The sequence below is a fragment of the Streptopelia decaocto genome (assembly GCF_964273445.1).
Source record: "Streptopelia decaocto genome assembly, chromosome: 7".
Taxonomy (NCBI): Eukaryota; Metazoa; Chordata; class Aves; order Columbiformes; family Columbidae; genus Streptopelia; species Streptopelia decaocto.
The window spans coordinates 58,206,031-58,223,572 of NC_138661.1; the positions used below are offsets into that span (position 1 = coordinate 58,206,031).

A 17,542-nucleotide genomic window follows, 5' to 3' on the forward strand; every position below is an offset into this window, starting at 1 on the left:
GAGCAAGAGCCAGATGCTGCAGCCGAGAGCCCCCCCCTTAGGCAGGACGGCTGACTAAGGTGATCTCCTGGGTCCGGGATTCCCCCGCACTGAGCCACGTGGGTGAGCGATAACATTTTCTTTAATTCCTCAAAGATCCCAAGTGCTGACTCCGCGCTTCAGTATAAGCACGTGTATTTTCTTTAATTCCTCGCAGGATCATGAGTGTTACTCTGTGCTTCAATATAAGCACGTGTATTTTCTTTAATAACTCCTTGCCAGATTGAGGCAAGTGTATACCTTGCCCGAAGTCAGGAACAGCTCTGGCATTGTTTTTGGTGAGCCACATGTATGCACACTGTGGATCCCCATTGTCATTATTTGCTGCACCTTTAATAATTACATTGACTGATACTCGAACCTGTATTTAAGTCACTGTTGGAGAGCTAAAACCCCATCTTCCACTGGTTAATCTGCTGCACTTTCTTTACTGAATAAAACTTTGTTTTGGACCCTGTTGTCCGTCTAAACTAACTTTGGGGTGCCTCTGTGACACCAGGTTTCTGGGATGCACGTAAAACCAGTGTATATCTTCACCCTTCTATTGGCTTAAGAAATCTGCCCTAAGGCCTGTACGTGACATGGAAAACATGCCTTTCCTTCACAGCTGTAACAGCAGGAAGTAATTCATGTGTTTGTTCCTGCTGGGATGTTCAGCATTATCTTGGAAAAGTAAAGGAGTCATCTGGTTACGTGCGATTTTGTTGATACTGGTAGAACATGCCCTTGTCTGAGACAGATTATCCCTTCTTCCTTGCACACCTGTGAATGGCCCCTCAGTCTTCCCTTGGTGTAGTTTCACTGTATTATGCTGATAAGGAGCCTTTCATTTTGCTCCTGGCAGTGCTGAGAAATGCAAATATTCAAATTTGATGTGATAGCTTAGTTACCTGCATGTTGCTATTATAACATGTTAGGATATAGCCCAAAGGCCTGCCTGAACATGGAGGATAATACAGGGCAGAAAACATAGGGGTGTGGAGTGCACATCTGGAGAGTTCTGGAAGTGTAAGTATTATTTTTTGCCACTGCTTGCTGTAACTCAGTGTATCATTCGAAGAAATATTATTTATATTTAAGCCTTGCTAAAGCCAGAAATGGGTTTGCTGTTTTACCCAAGAAATAAGTTTAGCCGTATACTGTTCTGACACTTTTCTTCTTCACAAACTGAAATTCCTAATAATTCCAAGATTTTTTTATGCTTTTCCCTAAGCTCTTTAGAATTGATTCACTTCCACTCTGTGATCAGATCCATAGAATGGCATATAGCTGAAACTGAACTGGCTGTTCAGAACTGAACCATTTTATACATTTTTCAAAAGATGTATATATTTTCCACCTTCTTTTGACTTGTGAATCATTGGTCCTGACACACTTCCGAGAAGCTGAACATCAGCTTCTTATTTCATACATATATCACTCTAGATCAATCTATATCTGCTTATTTGTAGACAAAACCATGGGGTTTTAATTTAGTTCTGTGTTCGGTTTTCTTCAGTTACAATTTTAGAGGTACGTGGGACTGAGCAAACAAGCTCTGTTTCCAAATATGTTAGAAATTTACCAATGTGGGGAAAAATAAAGGACAAAGACAGAACATAATCTTTGTAACAATGGAAAATATAATTTATTGGAATGTCACCAGATAGTAAGATGTAAAACAAAGTGAATGCAAGGAGTTGTAATTCATTATATAATGATTGCACCAAGGTCACAATGGTAGAGGAACAATAAGGATTGAGGTAAATCATATCATTCATTTATTTATGTTCCTAGCGCGTGTTCCAAAATACACCACCTTTGCTGTCCCATTGATGTGGCTGAGCTGCACTGGAAAGCTGTGCTGCTGTTGAGCAGAATGTCAGCTCATGTGGATGCTGCAGGGCAGTGGTACAGCAAAACAGATTAGATAGTGTTCCTGCTGTTGATTTGCTTCAAAATAATATTCTGTATTTTGAGTGGCTGTTTTGAATTTCTTTGGCTCACATGCCCGTGTGCTGATTACCAACACTGTAAATGGGAAAACCAGGAAATGACCAGCAATTCAAGTTAAGGAACATACAAAAGGTTAAGTAATAAAGTTTGCTGCCATCTTTCAGAGGCAAATGAGGCACTAAAATGCTGGCTCCTCTTTCTTGTGGCAAAGACAGAAACGAATGTAGGATGTGTCCTTTCTTGTTCTCATTTGTTTGACGTGAACAACACAAGCTGATTTCATTCTCACCTTCTAAACATGCACTTATTGGTGGCTATTTTTAAAATAAAAAAATAGTTTTAAAATATTCAGCTGTCTGTCCTTCAAACTACTAAACTGCTAAGTATAGACAAGAAAGACAAGGGAAATCTGCTTAGAATTAAATATATTCATGAAGGAAAAGCTAAGGAAGTCTGGGACTAGGAAGCTGACTAAAGGAGAATAGCACTTAGTTAAATACTCATATGGTTCCCACAGATTATTAAAAAGCACAAGGCTTTGTGAGCCAACAGGCTGAGTCCTGTGGGTTTGTGCTGTTAAGCCAAAGTATCCTGGGAAAGAGAAGGGAAAATGAAGACTCTTTTCCCCAGACTGTAACTGCATGCCACTGAGCCAAGCTGCATTTTATTCAATCTGAGTATTGGCTTGGATTTCTGAATAGGAAATTTTGGAAGCCTCCCTCAGTCATCAAAAATAATTTAAGGTGCCACCACAGAGGCAAGAGGGCTTGTCATTATTGTTTCTTGTATTTTGTGATATTGGCACTCTTCCTGAAATAATTTGAGAATTGCAGATATAATAATGTTTTGGATTGTAAAAAGACAGATCTCAACAATCAAATTCCTATTTACTGTTATCTAGGTTTTGGTAATTTGCCTCTTCCTCAGTAAATACAACTTTTTCTGGAAATAAAGTTCTTACTCTGAGCAAGAGCATCATCACGCCAAGCACTTCTGCATAAAAGTGAAGTATAGTGAATAACATGAAAAAAATAACGTGAAAGCTCTTATAAACTTCTGTGAACTATCAGCAAAGGACTTTAAAAGCACAGACTACTAAACTGTGGAGTCTTAAAATAAGCAACTTGAACGTTTCTGTGTGACAAAAAGCATTTTCTGTTCCCTGCAGACATTTTCCAATTGATCTTACGAGTAAGAACTAAAGGAAATATTTAAGAGACAGGCAGATGTAGAATTGTAGAACAAATTAATAATTTTTGTTGGAAAAGACTTTTAAGATCACCGTAAATCTAATGCTGCCAAGTCCACCACCAAACCATGTCCCTAAGTGCCGCATCCACATGTCTTTCAAACTCCTCCAGGGAGGTGACTCCACCATTTCTCTGGACGGCCTGTTCCAGTGCCTGACAACCCTTTCTGTGCAGTCTTTGCGAGTCTTTCCTTTTCTGATTCTACAAATGTGACTCATGCTAAGAAACTTAATTAGAAATAAAGAATAAATCTTGCTGCATACTTTGCACCTGCCAGTAGTCTGAGGGTAAAGCTATTTAATTTAATCAGAACAGGCCTGAATAGTTTCATTACAAGCAGTCACCAGCTGAAAATAAAGCATGGAAAACATGAAGAAGGCCAGCCTTAAATACTTTCAGCTTAAATGGTAAAATCGTTTAGAATTTCTTTTCTCCTGTCCAAGAGTGTCAACATTTTAAAAATTGAACTGAAACCAGAATTTTGGGAGATCTGGGAGTAAGACACTGAAGATTACTGGATCAGAAATTCAGTGAGGACTCCTGGAATGGTAAAAGGGAACAATGTTTTCATTCCTACATTTCAATTCCTTCTCCTGTCGTTTAAGAAAATAGGAATGACTCTATTGTGCCAGTCTGAAAGTTCACATACATGAGCATCTGTGGCCAAAAGTGAAGGCTGGAAGAATAAGCAAAAGCTATAGTAAAACCTTCTCGGATTCCTTTCCCTGTCTTCAGCAATTTGCCTGATTTATGTAATTTCAGTAACTTTCAGTGGCCTTACATTTCATTAATTTGTCCAATCTCATGCAGACCTGGTTGTGAGCCTGTAATATGCAGTATGATTGCCTAAATTAACAACTTGCTAATTAGGTGGCCATTGAGACGGGTGGTGAAAACGAAAAAGATTCAATTGACATTTGGTTCTGTGCCCGCTTACATGAATAGAGAGATTTCCTTGGTGTTCTTAAAAAAGACTAGGTAGAAACAGAGATCATTCAAAATACTTTTGAGATGAGGAGACCACTTCTGGTGTGTGAATCGTATGATCTTTCTATCAATTACATAACCTGGACCTGGTATGTTGACAAGTATGATGGAACTCCTTTAATGATTAATAGTAGAGCATATAAAACAAAGTAAACTTCAGAAATTCCTCTGAGAGTAAAAATAATTGTCAAGGAATTGTGACAAACATCTGGTTTAGATCCATGAAGTTCTACTCTATTTTTAAGCACCACTTTCATTGAGAATGCTGATATGTTTTAAGTAACCCCTGGAAGTCCTCAGTTAATTCATCACTGACAGCGGTCCCGGTTTCCTTTTTGGGTGAGGCAATTTGCCATTCTGCCACCTGTAACAGAGCCACAGACAAGGTGTTTTTTGAAAAGTATTCATCTCTCTTGTACTCAGTGATAGTGCTAAACTTCCTACGGGGACAAGCTGGAATTTCTTGACTATAGTGTTACAAGAAAACATCTTCTCTTGCCTTTTACTGCAGGTCTATTATTTACCACCTTGTATGTTAGAGGGCCTTTGGAACATCAAACTATTTCTTATCTGAATCAGTCTGACAGAGTTCAAACATCATTGTCATCTAGGATCCAAAGTGCTCCACAGCAGAAGCTGAATTTAAGGAAATACTAAGAAATGCCTGTAAAAGATGGGTAGTGGCTCAGCACTGAACGACAACAGGGAATATTTAAAATAACAGAGATTCAGCATCTCTTATTCCTTTGTTCAGTTTAACCAGCTTATTATACTCTATCAATATATAATTTAACTAAACAGAAATGGTTTTCCATGTTAAACCTACCTGATTATGCCTAGTTACATGTGGTCCACATGAGAAAGTATTCTCTGGGAGCCCAGAAAATACAAATGACTGTGTTCTTGTTGCACTTCTTACAGATGAACCATAGGAATTTGGACAAAACCAGAAAGAAAACTCATACACATTCTCAATTTAGGAAGAGCAGTGCATTTTTAAATATGCTTATTCATGACAGAAGAAGACATAAGACATTTAATTTGGCCCCATAATTCCTATGGTTAGAAGATGTTGATTTGTGAAGTGTTTTGTGATTTGCAATAAGAAATCTTTCAAAACCTTACAGATGTATCAATCATATCCTAATGAAGAGAATCTTTGGGTAGGACTGAAATTTTCTTGGTTACTTAAAAAGAGAGATTTATTGGTCATTCATTTTTATTAATAAATTTAGTGTATAATGATACCAGTAAGGAAACCTGGGCAGGCGCTTGTGGGTTCCTTCAGTTCAAGAATTTATCATTCAGACTTTGTCTCGAGCTCACCCTGTGTGTTTTATGATTACAACACTCCACTGCTTTTTGCTTGTTATTTACGTTGTAGAACAGACTCCTGGAAAGAGGAGCTAGAACAAGTTAAGTCTCATTAAAACAGCTCTTTGGGCAATCAGTCCCCCAAAAAACAAAAGAAGAAAGGAGGGGAAAAGTAGAAAAGACACATTCAGGACCAGTAATATAATCATAGTGTGAAATGGAAATGAAATTGAAATCTGGCATTTTAACCAAAGTTGTATTTTGTTTTCTGTTTCCCTACCTGCAGTTTTCATCTTTATCATCAAAGCATCACACGTGCTGTACTTCAGTCACTCTAACTGTGACGGCTGAGGGAGAGTGTCTTTTAAACCGAAAATAGCAAACAGATTGATTTGTATATCCCCGGAGCTAAAATAATCCGTTAAAGAGTGAATCTGTTGGCCTCAGACACTAAGTAATATGTGTGATTTGGTGACCATTCTATTCCATACCTCATGACGGTCAATAATACTGAATCATTTGCCTCTGAAAACATATAAAGGACACACAGTTCAGTGTATAGACAATAGTACAAGCAGCAAGCATAATCTTAGCATTAAAATGAACAGCATTAAAAGCTTGTAAGAGATTGTAACATAGCTGCTGAAACATCAACAATGACTTGCAAGAAACCTTCTTGTGCCTAGGTGTACTAAGTATGCGGAATTTGGGAGATTACAGAAATCAGGTCAGATGTAGTAGCTGTAAAGTCTTGTGACTTTTAGGTTTTGAAAGAGCCACCTTCTTCTGTGTCCTAAATGGACTAACAATAATTATTCTCCACTGAAGCTGGGTAAGTTTATGGATTCTCCCACCCAGTAATTCAAACCAGCATAATCCCACCACCATCCATCATTCATCAGTTACTTTTGTGCACTGAACTATTCAGACACAGTAGATGACAACCTCTCTGCACTGATGAAATGCACTGTCATGTGGGAATGGGCCCTGTCAATACATCCTGTCAATTTCTGAATTTGCTGCACAGGATTAGAATACATATTTTGGGTTTTCAAGGCCTTTCTGCTCTCTGTACTGCTTTATCCTGGAAGTTCCCTTAACCAGACATTCCTTTGCTCATTTTCAAAGCAATATTTCAGCAGGACTAGATAAGCTGGATGGATTTGTCTGGAGCCATATTTGACGATGACACTCTGGGTAATATTGTTTTCATCCAATTTTTCTTTGCTAAGACATTTTAAAGTGAATGTATTAAAACAGACTTTCTCTGTGAGAAAAGAATAATAAAATTAGAAGGCTGTAATTCTGAGGATGCTTTGTGATTTCCTCTTTATCCCTCATATCCCATGACCTTGTATCCCATTATCCTTCACTGAGACTCAGAACTCATCTGTAGCTGTGTACATGGTGGCATAATGGCTAATTTACAAAGCTGTATGTGGTACAGCATCTGCTTTTCATAAAACCTACAAGTCACACTGCAGTGTGGGGCTCTGTTACATCCCCTTGTTGGTGCCTCTGTCAGAGAAGTGGGACAAGAGGTGACAGAAGGAAGAATCCTGCATAATTGCAGGATGCCAAGGTCTTGGGGTGCAATTGTTTCTGGTACCCACCTCACAGTGTATTGCAGGAAAAGTTGCATAATGCACATGTTTTAGCAGCAGTAGGAGTAGGGAGCACGGGATACTCACCCACGCTGCTGTGCTTTAGGTGAAATTCTGCCATGTGGAAACAAAGATTCACAGGAAACACCTAATGCTCTTGAAATATATTTAGAATGATGTTTGTGACAAGTGAAGTAATCTGCTGCTTTGAGTCCACACTGAGCAAAATTGTTTAACTTAACATAAATCATTTCACTGATTAATTTCACAGCTGCTTTTACTGTTTCTGTCTTTGCATTTTGTTTCTTTGCCTCTCCTGGACAATCACAAGTTTCCCTGCCTATGAAATTCCAATATTACCATTTTTTTTTTTAGTGAAATGGGGAGAATTTTAAGGTTTTTGAGAGCAAAGCTTAACATATTCTTAAATAGCTGCATCTCAAAAGCAAATTACATGGTTATTTTAAACTGTAATTAATGACATGTGCTTTTCACATTAGCTTATTATTTAAATTTTTAAGTTTTATTTTTTGACTCCTGAGGGAGGGACTTTGCTGTGTAAAAACTATTAATAGCTGTTACACAAACAAACCACATGACATGCTTACAATATGCCATTATTGTCTGATAAGTTATTGTAGTTCGTATCTGTCAAGATTCCCACCTTCCTTTTCAGTTGGCAGCTTGTGGTACCATTGCAATGCTTAACAAAAGCTCTTCAATTTCTAGCCTAGAGCCATAATTACATGTAGGCCTTGACCCAGAGAGATGCCTGAGCTAGCAAAACGCTTGTGTGTATCTTAGAAACATAATATCAGAAAGCTGTTAAGTGGGTTAATGTATTACATGTGATACAGACAAACCCAGCAGCCTCATTCTTCCCCAGGCCAAGCGGTTATCTTCATCTGATTCATTCTCCAAAGAATTGCCGGATTAAAGAGCTGTTTGATGACCAGGGACAGGGATATTGATGACAAAAGTTACAAGTCCAAGTTTCCAATCCAACAAAAGATGTTTAGCATATACAACTATAAAATAAATGGACAATCCCTGTGTTGTAAACATGTGTTTGCTGCTTTGAGGCTCAAAAGCTTAAGCTAAATATTTTGAAAAGTGTGGATTTTACTCTGATTTATATGAATTATAGGAGGAAAAATATTAATATTAAAGTTTTCATGACCATATTAACTTGGTCATTGTGTGTGGCTATTAAACTTACATATTTTGTTTGTTCTTGATAGTAGCATAACAATGTATTGCTACTTAATCTGTAAAAAAAGGGGAATTTTATTGCTTAAGCTTTTCTTTCTGTTTCTTGTTAAAAAAAATACTTCAGTGTTTGGAGAGGTTGTGGTGAACTACACTGTGGTTACAAATGTCAATTATAGAGTTTATTTTCTGAGGACTTACAGAAGTGGTAAGGTTGTATATGGACAATTCTTACCAAATACTGCTTTTCCATCTTAGTTGGAATAAGTCTGATGAATGGATGTAATAAAGCGAACACTGATTTCTCCCATGCACTCACCAGATTTTCTGTCCACCAGAGCAGACAGAGAAAAAAATAGTTCAGGCGATGTTATCTCATCATACCCCAAGTGCAAGGTGGCAAATGAGAGAAAAAGATGGACCACATTCATAAATCCTGCTTAGGTTTCTGGATACTAAATGATGGGAGATGAGAGAGGTAGAAGAATAGAAGGCACAGGAATTTATTTTTATCCTATGAAAAATATAGATCAAATTTAGGCTGTTTGGTCTGTATTGTTTTCCATTAATACAGATGGGACTGGATGAGTATCACAGCATTCGGCTAGGAATTATGTGAAATATCTTATAGCATATTAAATAAATTTTGTAGGCTAAGAGTAGCCTAGTGATCTAACTTAAACATACATATAAGTGCTTGTAAAAATGTGGGGTCTCCCTCTCTTTTTTTCCTAACTAATGTGATGATTGTAATCTGTTCTTAAAATGTAATAAATCTTTTTCTTTGCTTTTAGTGTTCCTGCTCCTGTGGTGTTTTCAGAAAAACTGACTGAACCTGAAGTGTTCCATTATGTTGAGCAGTGGGTCTTACTGTGGGATGACTGTATTTTCTTGAGATGATTTGCCTTCATGTTTCTCTTCCTCAGGACAACCAAAAGGTAAGAAAGACCATCTCCACATACCTACCCAATGGATGCATGACATTGATAGTTTAGGGGTTGATAAAGAGTAAAATACCTTTCACTGTTAGCCAGGAAAGCTACGGAAAGTCTTAAGATATATGTGGAAGTACATGGTCAGACTCTGAGGGCTGCAGAATGATGTTTAATGTAGGGTGTTCACTGGAAGAAATGAAAACTCGGGAACATTCCTCCACTGTAGCCTGGTAGATGTGTTTTGTATTTCCTGTTCCCTCTGAAGGGCTTTTTAAAGAGAAGTAGTAATTTGACACAAAGAAAAATGAGGATGAGACAATTACTATAGGAGAAAAGGATGGATTCACTGATGTTTTAATTTAAATCTCAAAATTAAATCCTAACTTATTTTCCAGTACTTAATTTTAAATCCAGTCATGATTTTTCTGGCAGAACAGCAGCGCCTTGAAAAATGTTGATTTAACAGACACGTATTTTATGTCAATCCATCAATATTTGAAGGCAAACTGGACAAGTGAGCCAGCTGGCATGAAACAAGGATGTCAGGCTAGTTGGCTGGGAAGCTCAGTGGTTTTCCAGAACCAGGAGTTCCCTCCCTAGCAGCTGTGTGGGCTGTTCAGTGCTGCAAGTTGCCTGTTGTGGCTGGTCGGGGCTGTGTGGCTGCCCAGTTGCACAGCACTGAGGCTGATCAAAGGGATGACTTTTTGTATATAAAATTTTATTTGTTTGAGGGATTCTTTTGAGTATGAAACCAGTAGGTGCATGCTTAAAGTGCAGTAAAATTAAATGTATTTTTAAAAGCTGATAGATTAAAGCCAAGTAAAGATATAAGAATAGCATAAAAAAACCAACCTGGTTTCTTCAACTAGAAATACCTTCAGTAGGTATGATGAATTTTGCTTATTCTGGCCCTGTGCTTTTTTGCTGTCATTGGACTTCTTGTGGCTAAAACTATAAGGTATTTAAAGGTAATGGAGTTACTAAAAAAGACATTACACAAATATATGACTAGTATCGAATCACAGAATCACAGAGTGTTAGGGATTGGAAAGGGCCTCAAAAGCTCATCCAGTCCAATCCCCCTGCCGGAGCAGGAACACCCAGATGAGGTTACACAGGAAGGTGTCCAGGCGGGTTTTGAATGTCTCCAGAGCAGGAGACTCCACAACCCCCCTGGGCAGCCTGTTCCAGTGTCTGTCACCCTCACTGAGAAGTTGTTTCTTCTCAAATTTAAGTGGAACCTCTTGTGTTCCAGTTTGAACCATCAATATCAAGTCATAATCTCAAAATATCTGCATATGTATTAGTGCTTCTGTGTGTTACATTCAGGGAACTCAAACTAAATAACAGGTGTGAGTGATACAAGAAAAAATAATCCAAAGCCTCGTAAACTGAAAGCATATAGGATGCATAGGAGAGCCTTTGTAAAAGAAACACTGTATTTATGCTCTTCTTTTTATTGTATTATTTTGTCCCACCAAAAAGTTCACATGGCCTGTAGTGAACTTTTGTAAAAGGTACAAGTAGTATTCTTGTAATATTGGCTAAAATTTCATAATATTACGTAAATAATATGTAGTTAAAATTGATTGTGCATTTCTCTGCTTTGATAAGTCTTTGAAATTGAATATATATGCCTGTGTTTTTGCATTAGAAAGGAGATATACATATATATATATATATACATTCTTTGTGCTGGAATAGCTTTCAAAGAAAATTGTGCGTGTTCTTGTTTAAATATACAAATTGGATTCTATTTCCTTTCAATTTGAAAAAATTAGTGCTGCTCCACTAGTTATAGAAACTGCAAATTGGAACAGGCTGTTGAATACAACCATCGGCAGAAATTCTGAATATCGAATACAGTTTTCTTAAGTTCCTTCCTCCATAGGAAGCTAAAAGAACATTTCAGAAGAAAACTTTGTTAACTATCAAATATAGCAGCAGCAATTTGATTGTTACTTAAGTCTTGATAGTGGCAATTGTTAGGACTTCAGTAAAAGGCTGTTCTGCATTTGCTGTCTACCCTCTCTCAAACAAATATTGAAATGTGACCTTAACAAAAATCCCTCTGATTTGTAGCGCACTACCATTTATCCCTTACAAACCGAAGAAAGATAGAAGTAGTCTTCTATAGTTAGTAGTCTTCTATAGCAAGTAGTCTTCTATAGTTAGATGAAAACTTTTGTTATGACTGTATGGCCTTATCTTAATATCTTATATTTATCACTATAGTGTAGAAAAATGGGGTATTACAACTCTATAGTAAGTATCTACATAGATTCTTAAAATGTATTAGCTGTCTGTAAAAATGTGTAAACAAGAATATATCAAATTTGTACTTCTAAATTTTGCAACTACTGACACCGATGAAGTAATTGCATATGAAATTAGTAATCATATGATTACAAGGAATTATCTGATCTGATTAGCATGCTTGAATGTGAAAATTTATGCACATGAATCAAGCTTAGTAAATAATTCATACCTTATCCTATAGCTAACTAATTTAACATAAGTTTTCTTTTTTGCAATTTGTGTAGGAGTGCAGTATTCTCTTGAAATTAGCAGTCTTTCAATAATAATTAGCAATATCTTGAAATAAGTTCTGGTTTGCAAACTTTTCAGTGCATATTAACTATTACTCATTCAATATTTGAATAGTGTTGTTTAGTTCTAATTGGTCACACAAACCTTCTTTTTCTGGTGTGGTTTTTTCCTCACCTGATTAAAATGCTTGAGTATAGAGTACTGGTGTGAGTACACAATTTAAAAACAGGTTTTTGGCATATATTTGATATGCTTCCCTTGCATCTAAACTATACCCTTTGATGTCCTATAGAGTCAATTGTTAGTGGGGAGGGGAACTGAAGATCAGCAGCTGGGTTATTTGCCATAGCAAATACCTACAGTGAAAATTAGTACTGGAAAAATGTTTTCATGGGTTTAACTGTAAATTCTGGCTTCAGGTAAATAATTAGATAGCAGTAATATTTGCAGTATTTTAGGGTACCTACTGCTATAAATTGGGCAATTACTGGCATCTGATGATATTGCAGAAATTGCAGTGCATTTATTAATAGGATAAAGGGTTGACTCCTGGGGCTTGTCAGTAAGAGAGAAATCTCAATGAGACACTTCACTGGCAAAGTGAAGCAAAGTGTGTGAAAGTCGCTTCCATGTCTACATGGTGAAACTAAAAGAATACTGATCATTGGACAGGATTACATTTCTGTTCCAGAAGGGCTTGAAATGTAAAACTCGGCCTTTGGAGAAACTCCTCACAATATAGTACTGAGTCCTTCAACTTGTGAAAGCAGATGCAGGAATTTAAATTACTATCTGGATTATTTGCAATGTTTTCATCACCAGGAAATAAGTCAAAATAGAATTTGGTGTTAGGGAATTAAGTAGCAGGACGTTAATTTCTCCCTTACTTTGATATCCCATGAAATTAGAACTGTATAAACTTTTCATCTTGAAATTCTAGATATATTTATTTCAGAACTTATCTAGCTAGAAGAAATGCATTCCTGGCAAACTTCTAAAGCTCATTCTGAACACAATCATCTTTTCATGGACTCAGATTCTCCTCATGGAATAAAGCTCTCAGTATCCCAAACCAGGGCTAATTCTGTGCTTACAAGATAATGCGTTATGTATACTTGAGTTTCCCAGTGTAAATGCAGCCAGGACTCAACTTCTTATGGTGGTCTCCAATTTGTCAGCTTTGTTCATTTTGGGTTTGACTCCTGTTTATGCAGGTTTGGGAGCAGAGTTCAGTCTGTACAGCTGGAAGGATGAAAAATGCTAAATGTTTATTGACAAAAGCAGTCTTTAGTACCGAGGTATCTGTTTTCCTGGCTGGTAAAAAGGGATGCATAGACCCCTGTGACCATAAGAGGGCTTGGATGGGATGACTTTCTAGTACTTTGAGTCCAGAATGTGTTGGGATATGCCAGAAAGGAAAAGTATCCCCACAAGCGATAGATTTTTTTTTTTAATAAAACAGTTGATATAGTTGCAGTAATTTCCCTAATTAATAATGAAAAAGCAAATAAACAAAGCCCAAAACCAATGCAAACAAAAGACAACCAATCAACCAAAGCCAACAAAAAACCCCACCAAACCATAAAATGTTCTTAGTATAGTATGACAAGAGTATACTGGGAGAGGTATTTCAAGTTACATCAACATTCAAACAAAATCAACATTCTCTTAATGAAATGTGTGTTAGCTTTGTGGAGGAATAAGGATTTTTGAAAAAAAAAATATAAACAGGTTTTGAAATAACTTTCTCATCTCAAGAAAGAGGTGAAAGAATAATCCCATCAAAATCTTCCATTTTGCTGTTGGCGGTTTAAATAGTGAAGAGACTGAAGAGCTTTCTATGGTGTATCAAAGGATTGACAGCTTGGTGTTCAGAGCTCTAAATTCTAATCTAAGATTAATAAACATGCAAATGCTCAATCTTTAATAGAAAACTTATAAAAATCCCATCCTTAGCTCATGTATTGTAATGGAATATTTCTTTGAAATGACTGGTGTATTCCAACTGAAGTTGTCAAGTTGTAAAAGATGTCAAATTGGGATCACTTATAGGCTGTTGCAATTGAAAGGTATTTCAGCAAACTACAAGTTACATACCCATGCTCTTTTTGAGACAAAGAACCATTCTGAATATCAGGTGAAATACACTAGGTCATAAGGATGCTAAGTGCCATTAATTTATGGCATACAACAGTTTTGAAACAGTGAGTGCTCACAGCTATGGCCTCCCAAATTCCTCAAGTACTGCAGGTCACTGCGTCATGCTCTGTACAAGAAAAAAATGGAACTTTGCATTCACTAACACTCTAGAACTACAAATGGCTTTCCAAATGCTGCATTAAGTCAGACCAGTTCTCTGTGGGGTTAAGTATTTATTAATTATCATCTCATTTTTGCAAGAAGGAAGGGTCAGTCACTCTCTGAGTGTGAAAAAGCAGGGATGACTCGTCCAAAATCCGAGTGAGAACTGGGTCAGTGGACAGTCACACAGAGTGCCAGTTTTCAATGCACTTTCTCTAGTGTGATGCTTAGAGCTACATAAAATTGGGATGTCTGTTAACATCTTATGCATAGTAACATAGACAATTAATTTGAATTTTACATTTTCTTTAAAATACAGTATCTGATGCAAAGTCATCTAGTACTAGATTTTTTTTTTTTTTGCTTTTGAGTATGAATAGATCTATTTGTAAAGAAAGAGGTCATGTATATTGAAAGTATCTCCAAGCATTTTCTTGTCATGGCTGTTTAGCTTGAAAACAGGCATTTCATGAACAGATTTTATCAAGTGTCCAGGCTGCAGTCAGGAAGTTCAGGAGAACTCAACTGACAGTTATAGGTACTTTTTCTTGGGGGAATGTATTCTACCGGTGGGCTTCATTTCAAGGTGTCATTTAAGAAACTTCTTTAAATGTATAAAACGTTTCAGTAGTTTTGAGTCCTGGGTTCCTCTGAGATTGCACTCTTCCCTATGGTATAGTGACAGGATCAAATATTTTAATTATGGAACATACATAGCACAAGCAGTTTTGTAAAGATATTGCAATGTTAAGAATACCGTAGCAAAATGTTTTGTTGTTTTGGATTCCCATACAACAAGAGAACTTCTTCCTTTAGTTTAAGAAGGATGAAATAAATTTGATCTTCTCAGGTTTCCCAGTTTAATAATGTGTGTCAGTTTTTATTTTTTTAGGGTTTATATTTGAAATGTTATGAAACCCCCACCCAGTGCTTCTATGAGCTCTTTGAGTAGACTTTATTATTAATGCAAGGCTAATATGCTATTTATGTTGCCTTGTTATGAAACCACTTGAGGAAAAAGATGTGCATAAACTCAGTGACAGGCTGGCTTGTTTAATTTGTATCTTAAAAGGGAGGGTGAAGGGTGAAAAATCAATTTACGGACCTTTTCACTTAGAAAATACTGCAGATAAATTATTCCTCTGCAATCTACTGCTCATGAAGGGAAACAGCTTAGGGAAATCTTTACAGCCAAGGGAACCTTAAACCCAATGAAGCAGAAGGCTATGAAATCATCCTTGGGTTAGAAAAGGAGGCTTATAAGATTGGAATTTCACTTAAGTTTGCTGTAAGTTAGCAGTTGAATGCTTTTTCTGACTCTATGCATTTTGAATGAAGAATGTAAAAAATTCTCCCTTCCCAGTGACATAACTGCTAATATTGTAGATTCAGGGTTTTTTCTGTGTTCCCACTTTGCATTTTTCGAAGTCTGCTGGGACCTGCTCTTCTTGCTGATCAGCATCCAGAACTTCTGACTAATATCAGTTCTGCCTGAAGACATCTGCAGAACTGACTGTTGACCTAAAATAGAGATATCTCTCTAGCATATTTTATGCTTAAAATGTGTGACATTACTGTAGCCTTTCGTCAGAGGTATGAAAATGATATTGCTATCAGAAAGAATACTAAAAATGGGATTGACTAGATTGACACTTGTCTAAGGATTTCCATTGTAGCTGTGTCAGAGCAGGTTTGCCTGTTGAGAATAGAGAAGTGATCATCAGCTGAATTAGTTTTCCTTCCTCTGTTTCTTAGAAAGCTTTAGAGCTGGAGGGGAACTGTTAATACAGCTGTGAGATTCAGAAATATTCTGTGAGTTGTCCAGTTATCATTTAGATCAGTAAAATTTCCAGTCAGACTTTGACATTCCCTCTCCTCCTTTTTCTTCTCCTTCCATTGCCATTAAAACTAGAAGGGCATTTCAGACCTTTTCCAAACACAAATGAGGTTATATTCAGTCTGGATCATTTCAATCAACTGATTTACAGTGTGGCTTCATAAATGGCTGCGTCACTGCGGCTCAGAGAACTGAAATGCCACGGGAGGAACAAGTGCTCAGGTGCAGGAATATCAGGGGCTTCTTAACCCAAACTCCAGACACTAGAATCAATGTCTCAAGACACCGCAGCTGTCACATTTTGTTAAGTCACTTGATTTCACATTGCATCTGTTTTCCTTAATATATGTAAGGGAGGCAGGGTGAGGATCCTGGCCTGTATCCTGCCCTCTCTCCTGCAGACAGTGGTATCCTTACACAAGGACTTTCTTTCACTGTGTGCCTGGAAGAAATTGGGAGCTTAATCTTCTCTGGAGCCTCTATGAATTTTAGCAGATCAAGGAGAAAATTTATTTAAGATGATAGTTATGTGGGAAATGCTACCCATAATTTTAATAAACCTGCTTACGTAAGTATGTCATAGTAGCTTTACAAATTTTGTGTGTTTTGCTGTTTCTTTTTTTCCCCTTGAAGGAAAACCCTTTATTTAAATTCTAGTTTTATGGGAAAATCTCTCGTAACTTCCTAATCATACTTCCCAGTTGATTTCTGCTACCATTTTCAACTTCTATTATTTTGCATGGTGTTTTGTTACCTCTATTCTTAAAAAATGACACGACGATTGAATATAAGCTTATTTTAACAAATAGCATTTCTGTTGATATCTTTACACCCTTTTTCTTTTGGCTTTGCAAAAACATGCAGCAATGTTTTAGGAAATGGTAGGTTCCTTGTTACAAAATCTTCTGTCCATGGCAATCCAGAAGTGTTTATAAGGGAACCAATGTACCCAGCTATGTGCTCCATAGAGAGATCATTTGAGTTCTGTTGGCTTGGGCATAATTTGTTAGAAACAAGGCTGGTTTTCTGCCTGTCTTTTCTTGATCTCTGAGGAGAAAATGATGTATGCAGAGAAGCATTTCCAATTATAAATTATTCCAGGTTTTCAGCTGACTGGTTTGAGGTTTGATATTCTGTCATGATTCAAATATGAGAGGATTAGGTTAAACAAACCTTTCTTTTAGCAGCAGGTAAGCAGATAAGCAGTACAGTACGGTAAAGTAAGACACAGACTGCAAGTGGGATTTTGCATATGGTGAAATAATTTTTGACAGTTGCTCTGAATTTGAGGAGCAGGCAAGAGAAATAGTAGAAAAAATACTAAGCTTTTTAAAATTAACTTTATTACCTGTGCAGAAGCTGTTTCTTACAGTTCGAAAAAAAAAAAGTTCTCCACAAACTTACACATTTGAAATCAAACATGAGTTTTGGATTAATAAACACACAAATGCTTAATCTTAAATGGAAGACTTGTGAGAATACAATCTGTATGTAATTGAATGTTTGTTTGAAAAGACTAGTGTATTCCAACCTGTAAGATGTTTTTTGCTGTGTTACATTAAACAAGCAATGAAATAAGTG

General features: G+C 36.9%; 1 long non-coding RNA gene across 2 annotated transcripts in view; it reads left to right on the forward strand.

Moving 5' to 3' along the window:
• LOC309442183 overlaps positions 1-17,542 on the forward strand; it is a 249,176-nt gene that overhangs the window by 78,786 nt on the left and 152,848 nt on the right. For both annotated transcript variants that reach the window (XR_014184557.1, XR_014184558.1), the window contains one exon: positions 9,133-9,276. This is a non-coding gene — a long non-coding RNA (uncharacterized lncRNA). The remainder of the gene's footprint in view (positions 1-9,132; positions 9,277-17,542) is intronic.